This window comes from Helianthus annuus, chromosome 11 (assembly GCF_002127325.2).
Source record: "Helianthus annuus cultivar XRQ/B chromosome 11, HanXRQr2.0-SUNRISE, whole genome shotgun sequence".
Taxonomy (NCBI): Eukaryota; Viridiplantae; Streptophyta; class Magnoliopsida; order Asterales; family Asteraceae; genus Helianthus; species Helianthus annuus.
This window is the reverse complement of record NC_035443.2, coordinates 70,899,034-70,908,819: the sequence shown is the minus strand read 5'-3', so window position 1 is coordinate 70,908,819 and position 9,786 is coordinate 70,899,034. Positions and strand designations below refer to the sequence as shown.

Genomic DNA, 9,786 nt, shown 5'->3' with positions numbered 1-9,786 from the left:
GGATGGGGGTAGAAAGAGAATTTGCCTCGGGAGTAGGGCTGTGGAAGATAGATTCAAGTGAATCAATTGCTTCATAATGTGGTGTCCCTATGGATACAACCTGATCCTTTTGAGTGGTTTCAGGTGACTTTTGTCTTGTCACAGGTATAATCTCTGGAATCTCATCTTCCAGAGTTACCTTTTTGGTGGGTTTAGGGGGCTTTTGGGATTTTTTTTCTTGGTTGTCTTTTTGTTGGGTTTTGATGTGGGTTTCACAGCAGTGGTCGTGCTACTGTGATCACCAAGACCAGTGGGCTCAATAGTAGGGGCCTGAGGAGCAGTTGTTGCTGCTAAATTCTGCTCAGGTGCCTCTGTTTGTGTTTTTGAAGGTTTTGACAGCCTTGTGAATGTTTCAAAAGTTAGGTTGTTTATTTGAAAAGGATTTCCTTGGATAAGCGCATGTGCATTATCTTTTGAAAATTTCTTTTGTAGATAAAAGCTTAAAAATCTTGGAAATAATAAAAATGATTTTTATTGACATTTTTTACCATATCATTGAAAATCTCCTAGGAATAGTTAAAATCAACTACAGCCATGATAGCATAGCCCAGGTATTGGATTTTCAATGGAATCTCATTAAAAGCTGTGGTTTTATTTGAAACACACATGAGGAGGGTATGAAATAAAAATCTCATGGCAGGTGGAAAACTACCCTTTTGCGAAGTATCTTTTTTCATTTCGTCCTCATACCCTCTCTTAATGAAATCGTTTGGTAGTCAACCTTTGGGAAAGAATCTTTACCTGTAACATCATTGATTTCAAAAACCTCTGAAATGGTTTGAGGTGTGATAGTAACCGGAATTCCCCTTATTGATGAAGTAATAGCAAAGGGCTTTTTGTCCTTAGCTTCAAGCTTTGCATTTTTCCAGAACTCTCGTTGGGTATCCATGTGACACCACACCCAGATAAGGATGCACCATACACAATTGATACCAACTTACCAGTAAACACTTACGTTATTGATACAAACGGTAATGTACAAAAGTTGGAAACTTAAAGGTACAAAGTTTGGTCAAACTATTATTAGCTGATCACGCAAAATTGCCACCAGATAAGAAAGTTTGAGATACTTTATTTCACTAGTCACGCCTATCCGAGATAAACAACCCGCCCAAGACTAACCATCATTTCCTGTGACACATGCTTAAAAGACGTCAGATATTACACTGGCGAGTCTATGAATATACACAATTTACAATTCACATTATTTAATCATGACTTGTACCTGCTCATGTTATCATAACCCAACGTTACCACGTAACTTACATAACCATACAGTTAATGCCCACTACAACACAGGTGTAGTACTGACAAATCCCGCCGTAGCGGCACGTATAAGGGACCACAAATATCATGTGTATGTCATGCTCAGGTTATATACATGCGTACAAAAGTCATGCCATATTATTACAGTTTAGGACAAGCATGTTCACATTTGAAAAGCATTCATAAAACTCACCTCTTGCTAGTAGCTAACCGTTGATACAATTGCTAGTATGATCAGGTACTATCTCAAGGTCCTGACACAATTTACATAATCCTAAGTTAGGTAATGGTACACCTAACTAGTCATTATCATGGTTGGATATTGGTTAACCCTACCTTGTTTAAGCATGGTTGATCAGTCCATGCCTAACTAAGGCTAGGCTACCCAGTACCCGCCCCTGACAATAACCCTAGTACCTAAAAATAATACTAACACTACTACCACTAATATATTATTACTAATAATAAAACTAATATTAACTACTAAAAATAAATAATAAATAACTAAACATAAACTTAAACGAGAGTATACCTCAAGACTATCTACGGCACGTTGATGTAGAGTTTCCCTACTCCTGCTCCTACTCGTGCTCCAAAAACGACTACTAACAACACCCAACGGGGTATCGTATACGCGGGATTCTCAATACTAGAGCGTTCCCGTTAAAATTTTGGTGTATCTAAAATCCTACAATTCAACTTCTATATATATGTGAAGCAAGCAGGCACCTCAAGGACGTGCTTGCTAGCTAGTTTGACGTGCTAGCTAGCTTAGTTATATTAATTCAGCTGCTTCACTCGTTTTTCTTGTATAACTTTTAAAATATGACGTTTTATAAAACGACGAATATGTCATTAGAACAAGCATATTTTTATCTACGTTTTAACCTAAGTTTTATTAAAAATGGAGTAAGGTAAATAAAATAATATATTTAATTATTAATATTAAACGGTCTCTTATAATAGCCAGGGCTTGTACAGATGTCTCATATTTCAACTAAATATTTCAACTAACCATTTTACTCGTTACTTAGTCGTTCAACAATATATAAATTATAAATTTTAAATATAATTTTATTGGTTCACAAAACAGGATGTTACAACTCTCCCCACCTTATAGAAATTTCGTCCGCGAAATTTAAGCAAAGAGATGTGGATATTTTTGTTTCATCTCGTCTTCTTTTTCCCATGTCTCTTCAGGTCCTCTCCTTGCATCCCATTTGACTCATACTAGAGGAAACTCCCTGTTTCTTAATTTCTTTATGCGTTGATCTATGATCTGAATGGGGCGCTCTGTGAAGTTCAACTTGTCATTGATCTGGATCTCCTGCCAAGGTATCTTAAGTGACTCGTCCGCTAGACACTTTCTTAAATTTGACACGTGAAACGTGTCATGAATTCCTTGTAATTCTGTTGGCAATTTTAACCTATATGCTACAGGACCAACTCTTTCGATTATCTTAAATGGTCCAATATAGCGCGGACTTAGTTTTCCTTTCTTCCTGAAACGAATGATACCTTTCCAAGGCGAGACCTTAAGTAATACCTTGTTGCCAACTTGAAATTCTAAGGGTCTTCTTCGTCTGTCGGCATAAATTTTCTGTCTATCTCTAGCAGTCTTCATTCTTTCTCGGATTTGTATGATTTTATTGGTAGTTTCTTCAATAATTTCGGGTCCAGCTAATGGATTTCTACCAATCTCAGTCCAACAAACTGGGGTACGACACTTCCTTCCATATAGTGCTTCAAACGGAGCCTCCTTGATGCTTGCGCGATAACTGTTATTGTATACAAACTCTATTAGAGGTAAATGCTCATCCCAGTTTCCTCCAAAGTCTATCACACATGCCCTAAGCATGTCTTCCAGTGTTTGTATGGTTCTTTCACTTTGGCCATCTGTCTGTGGGTGATAAGACGTACTTAAATTTACTTTTGTTCCCAATTCCTTTTAGAAGCTTTGCCAAAATCTGGACGTAAAACGGCTATCTCTATCTGATATAATGGAGATAGGTACTCCATGACGGGTGACAATTTCTTTGACATAAATTCTTGCTAATTTATCCATTTTATAATCTTCTCGTATTGGCAAGAAATGAGCAGACTTAGCTAAACGTTCTACTATAACCCAAATAGTATCGTGACCATTCTTAGTTCGTGGAAGTTTAGTAATGAAATCCATGGTTATCATCTCCCATTTCCATTCCGGGATCTCGGGTTGGATTAAACATCCTGCAGGCTTCTGATGTTCTGTTTTGACCTGTGAACACGTCATGCATTTTTCCACATATTCATTGATTGATTGCTTCATCCCTGGCCACCAATATCTCGAATATTCTTGTACATCTTCGTACTGCCAGGATGCATTGTATACTCTGATCTATGTGCTTCTTCCATTACCATATCCCTGAGTCCTCCCACAATAGGTATCCAAATCCTATTGTGGAGTCTTAGTATTCCATCTTCTCCTTTAACAAGTAGTTCTTGTTTTCCCACCATCCTTTCTTTGTTAATCGGCTCAACTTTCAGGGCATGTGTCTGTGCATCCTTAATTCGTTCTAGTAAACCTATTTTCACTTCAATTCTAGATGCACGTATTCTTAAAGGTTTAACTTTGTCCTTCCGACTAAGGGCATCTGCTACTACATTTGCTTTTCCTGGATGGTAACGAATTTCACAATCATAGTCATTCAACAACTCCATCCATCTCCTCTGTCTCATGTTCAACATCTTTTGCTCAAATATATACTTTAGGCTTTGGTGATCAGTGTAGATCACACACTTAGTTCCATATAAGTAATGCCTCCATATCTTGAGGGCAAATACTACTGCTCCGAGTTCTAGATCATGGGTGGTGTAATTTCTTTCATGTATCTTTAACTGTCGAGATGCATAGGCGATAACTTTGCCTCTTTGCATCAACACACACCCTAGTCCATAATGAGAAGCATCACAATATACTACAAAATCTTCGGTACCCTCGGGTAATGCAAGTACTGGGGCACTGGATAACTTTGTTTTCAAAAGATTAAAAGCTTCTTCTTGTTGGCTGCCCCAGACAAATGGGGTATTTTTCTGAGTCAGTGTCGTTTGAGGCATCGCTATCTTAGAGAAATCTTGAATGAACCTTCTATAATACCCTGCTAGCCCTAGGAAACGTCGAATTTCTGTGGGATTTCTTGGTGCCTCCCAATTCTTAACTACTTCAATTGTTGGTGCACTTACGTCTGATGACTACGTCTTACATCGAGTCTTGAAGTTGAACATATCAAATATGGCACGGATACCTAGAAATAGTAGTTTTGTATAGGATCGCTTATATGTACACAGCTAGGTCCGCTTATGTGTCAGTTTGGTCAGGATCGCTCATGTGTACATTGCTAGAACCACTCTTGTGTCACGATGTAGGATTGCTTATACATACATGTACGTATAAGCGAACCAGAATGTCTATATATAGGTCCGTAGGAGTGATCCAAAAACACATAGTTGAAGGTGTTTGTTCCGGTATGCTGCCGAAGTGCTGTCAAATCTTGTAATCGCGTTCGATATCAATAATACAACAAGTTTAAAGTGAATACAGCTTCAATAGCACCGAATTATTAGTTTCCGCCTCTTAATTCGGATACGAACTTCTCTGAACGACTCAAACAGGGCCGAGAACGATCCTACAATTGGTATCAGAGCTCAGGAGGAGGAGTTCTTGCCATTTTAGCTGCATTTCTTCTGTTTTTCTACACTTTCTTTACTTTTTCAAAAATTTTCACGGTAAAACAAGCTCAAAATCACACAGTGCACTCGGAATCATGAACTAACAAACCCTTGAAGTTTTCAGAACTAAAATCGATCTAGAAAGTTGTTTTTTTAGGTGGTTCGCTTTTACGTACTCGCACAAAAAGTGACGTCATCAATCTGGTCCGCTCCAAAATACCTGTCTGGTTCGCTCCAAGGAACATTTTTGAGTTAGGTTCGCTCGAAAATTCAGCTTGATCCGCTTTTAGAACAGCTTCTGGTCCGCTCGAACGGACATTGACTGGTCCGCTTATTCGGTAAATTGATCGGTTCGCTCGAAAGACAGTTCGCTCGAAGGGATTAGTTGTTTGGTCCGCTTATCTGGTCAAGTCTATTGGTTCGCTTATCTGACAAATAGTTGGTTTCGCTTTTGTGACAGTTCGCTCTTTTGAACAGTTTGTATAAGATTTGGAATTTTTGTGATTTTTGGACATTTGAACGATGGACACTGAATTTTATAATGCTTTTGCTACTTCAACCTCGATTACTCAAAGTGCTTTAATCGACAATGAAACCGGAACGTCTCAAAGACCACCTAAACTCATGGATATTGATGATTATAACGTGTGGTCGGAACGGTTCGGAAATTGGGTTGAAGCTTATCATCTAGATGCGTGGGAACACACTGAAGAGCCATATGTCAAACCCACTAAGAATGATGTTGTAAATGGTACTCCGTTAACACTTAGAGAGATGAGTACAGCAGATAAAAAGAAATACCGCGATGAAAAGCTTATGGTGAGTCTGCTTCAGCAAGCTATAAAAGAAGATATCTTGATACTGCTTCAACATGACGGAACTGCATATTTAATGTGGACAGAATTGGAAGCAAAGTTTACGGGAAGTGATGATATGTTAAAGAACAAAATGTCTCTTATGAAGAAAGAATTCGATTTGTTTCGGGGATTGAAAAATGAAAACACCAAGCAAATTATTGATAGATATTGTAACTTGGTTAGAAATATGACAAAACTTGGTGTTAAGAAAGATACTGATGAATTAATTGAAAAACTTGCAGATGCGCTTCCATATGAAACATGGGGAACATTTTTGATGATGCTGAGGTCCAACAAAGCAGAATATAAAAAGATGACACTAGGAGACTTCATAAAGCATCTGGAAGCTCAAGAGATGGAGCAGAGGAAGATCGCTAGGATGAAGAATTACGATGAAGAACAGGATATCAGTCTGTACTACAAGCATGGTGCTACTGATTCAACAAAGTATTCTCCTACGATCGAAACTGCTTACAGTGTTAAAGACTCTCCTGAGAAGACGACATCTCAAGGATCAAGCAACAGCACAAGATTCTCATCTTTCGATCCTAACATCTCGGTAACTAAGAATGGTAGAAAACTTCAGTGTAACATTGTGTTAAGCCTTGAAAATGATCAAGACTACACTGAAGATATTGCAAAAAATCAAATGTCTTTGTTAGGGATGATTTTAGAGTCTTATAGTTGCTTTGTTGCAGGAAAGATCGGAAATCCAATGCTCACAAAAGAGGATTACGATCAAATTGATGCTGAGGAAATGAAATTAATGGATATTAAATGGTGTATGGCAAGTGTAATGAGACGTGCTGAAAAGTTTAAACAAATTACTGGCCGTGATGATTTTCGTGATGCAAACGTTTCAGCTTTGGGTTTTGATAAATCTAAAGTTACGTGTTTTCGTTGTAGGGAGAAAGGGCATTTCAAGAGGGAGTGCAAAAACCGTGAAGCTACCGGTGCCCAGAATCCTTTGGAAACAATGATTATCACAAGAAGGCCATTTATCATCAAATCACACTACCAACACAGCAGCAGGCACAAACAGCTCATGGGAGAGATGTGATGGATAATTCGAAAAGAGCATGTGTTGTTAGTTAGGGAAAATATGATAACTTTACCTGGGAAAAGTATCTTTCAAAAGACAGCAAAGTGTGTCTAACTGAACAAGATGATGAAAAGATGGCTGAAGGTTTTACCTGGGATGATTTTTGTCCAGATCAAAATCTTATGGCCAAAGAGATGTCCAAAAACACTTCTCATGCTTTCTTTGCTAATGCTTATGATTTGAAATGTGCAGAAAGATGCAGAAAAGTCATGGAAGCTGCTGAAGAAAAACGAAGAAGGAACAGAGAAGAGGCAGAAGAGGAAGAGAGATTAAAGGAAGAAGCGAAAGCTGAAAAAAGAAGAAGAGCTAAGTTTTTACAACCAAGCAGAAATGTCAAAGAAGTTCCAGAATATGAAGTAAAGATTGATGCAGAACAAGTTGAAGTTTCTAAAAAGTGCTTAAACTGTGATTCGTTAATCAAACAAAACAATGAGTTGTTGCACAACATTCACAAGTTGAAAGAATCGTATGATACAATGAACAGAGAGATTAACAAATATACTGATTCGAGTGGTGAACAAGCAGTGACGATGAACACGTTAAAAGTAGCATATCTTAGACAGCTTGATGATGCTAACTTTCATATCAAAAAGTGTGCTGATTTAGAGTTGGAGTTGGCAACACAGAAGATAGAGACTGAGAAAGTTAAAAAATTGCTAGACAGTTACTCATGTTCATCTTTTGTTGTTGACAGGATTTATCCAGTGGTGGAGAACTTGAAAACGTTTGAAGAAGTGAAGATGTCTGAAGAAGAGAAAATTGTGACTGAAGATGAAGAAAAAGTGAAAACTTCTGGTAAGAAACCGAGTGTATCATATAATAGATGTCCGCCCCCGGTCGAATATGGATTTATGCCTCGAAATCCAAATTCTGAAAGAGTCAATAAAGCGATCAATTTGAAATGGGAGTCTGGGTCGTCGGATAGCTTACCAGAAAGTATTGATATCACATATACGTCATCAGACACTGATCACGAGTCAAAGTTGATAAAAAGTATGGTTGATCAGGTGTTAGACACAGATGACAATGAGGAATCAAAACCGAAGTCAAAACTCGAGTCAAAGTCTGGGTCCAGTGTGTCAAAGCCAACAGTCAAAAAGGACAAACGGGTTTATGATAAAGAATTTTTACTTTCAAAGTCTAATTTGAATGATGAACCATTCAAAGTGGCATATACTTTGAAAGGTTCTGACAAATTATATTCTGACGAGAGTTTTCCAATAAGAAGTGTCAGACTTGAAATGATTCAAAAGGTTTTCAAAATAACAGAAATTAATATTTCTGAAATAAAAGATTTTAATCTTAATGGAAAACCTAAACAATACACTTCAAGAGATCAACAGAGAATCAACAAGAAAATGGGTTACAATTGTGGTTATAGTTTCCAAAAGAAACCAAACCATAATCGTAATTACAAAAAGAAAGGTCTTGGTTTTGTTCCACAGAAAAACTATAAAAATGAAAAAGTTTATAAACCAAAAACAATGTTTGTTGCAGGAAAAACAACAGAAGCTGAAAAAGAAAAATTTTCAGAAATCAGACGAATCAAGAATTCCTTGCTAAAAAGCAAGAGGACATGAAGAAGAAGGAAGATCCAAAGAAGGTTGAAAAGAGATCTTGTTTTCAGTGTAAAACTGTGGGTCATATTGCAAAAGATTGTCCAAAGACATTTCGACCAAAACAAGAAGTTTCAAGAAAAATGAAAGGAAAAATTGTTGAGAAAACTGAACTGTCAACCCGGAAGTTCACAGACTTTGAGAATTCAACTTATGAAAAAGGAGAATCTTCAAAGAGTACTTCCAAAAGAATAGACAATGCCACAAATCAGAAATGGGTTGTAAAAGGTTCAGGTAAAAAGTCTGGTGATGATTCTGATTCCATAAAATCAGAGGAGCCACGTGTTGAGAAAAAGATTGAAAAGAAAGTTCCGAAAGTGGATGATGTGAATTTTCCGCCACTAAATGTTAAAAATTACAAATCTAAAATCGATAAAGTTGAAATTTCAAATCAATTCTATTCTGACAAGAAGAAAATTGATGTTGAAAAAACTTTTAACGGAAATGTAAAACGCATCTTTGGAAAAATGGTCAGTGGAAAGGCCCAAAGCATTAAGGATTTTTATGCTTCCAAAGGATGGGTTTACAAGTCGGTTGAAAGGAACAATGAAAACGATGAGGTTACACCCAAGGAAGGTCAGGCTTGGGTGGATATATTTTTTCAAGAATAAAAACTTGACTTGCCGGAGATCCCAAGATGGTATTGTGGATCATGAATCGGCATCTTTCTAAATTTGTTTGTGAGGTATTTGCAGGACTTGCCGGAACTCCCAGGTTTGTAAGCGAGGACTAGGAATCGGCACCTTGAGAATTCAACCAAAAGATGGTAATTGGTTGAAAAACAGGTTTGAAAGATGTTTAGTTGTGAATATGTTGTTGCTCTTACAAGTTGTTAAATCTGGGTCATTGAATTGAACTTGATTTAATTATCATTCAGGAGATTGGTAAAACAATATGATGATTTGAACCCCATTTTATAAAAGATAAAAGCAACTAAACTTATTTTACGGAAAAACCATTCTGATTAAAACAAACTTAAGTGTTTTGAAATCATTATGGGAAAATAGTTTTGTTGTGAGGGGGAGTTCTGATTGATTAAGCCAAACGGATGGGGAATTGAAGTGTTTAGAGATCAGTTGTCAAGTTTTGTATAGTTTGTTTTCAATTTTTTTTGATGTATTTGAATTTTAGGGGGAGTAAGAATTTTTAGAAAATCCAAAAACATCAGAAAATTTGAAAAGACAAAAACATGATAAAA

At 37.1% G+C, this 9,786-nt stretch overlaps 1 long non-coding RNA gene across 1 annotated transcript; it reads right to left on the bottom strand.

Moving 5' to 3' along the window:
* Positions 1–1,084: 1,084 nt before the first annotated feature.
* Positions 1,085–1,968, bottom strand: LOC110892087. The gene is made up of 3 exons (XR_002565823.2): positions 1,838–1,968; positions 1,499–1,559; positions 1,085–1,170 (listed from the first exon to the last, which is right to left on the bottom strand). It is a non-coding gene; the product is annotated as an uncharacterized LOC110892087 (long non-coding RNA).
* Positions 1,969–9,786: the final 7,818 nt, after the last annotated feature.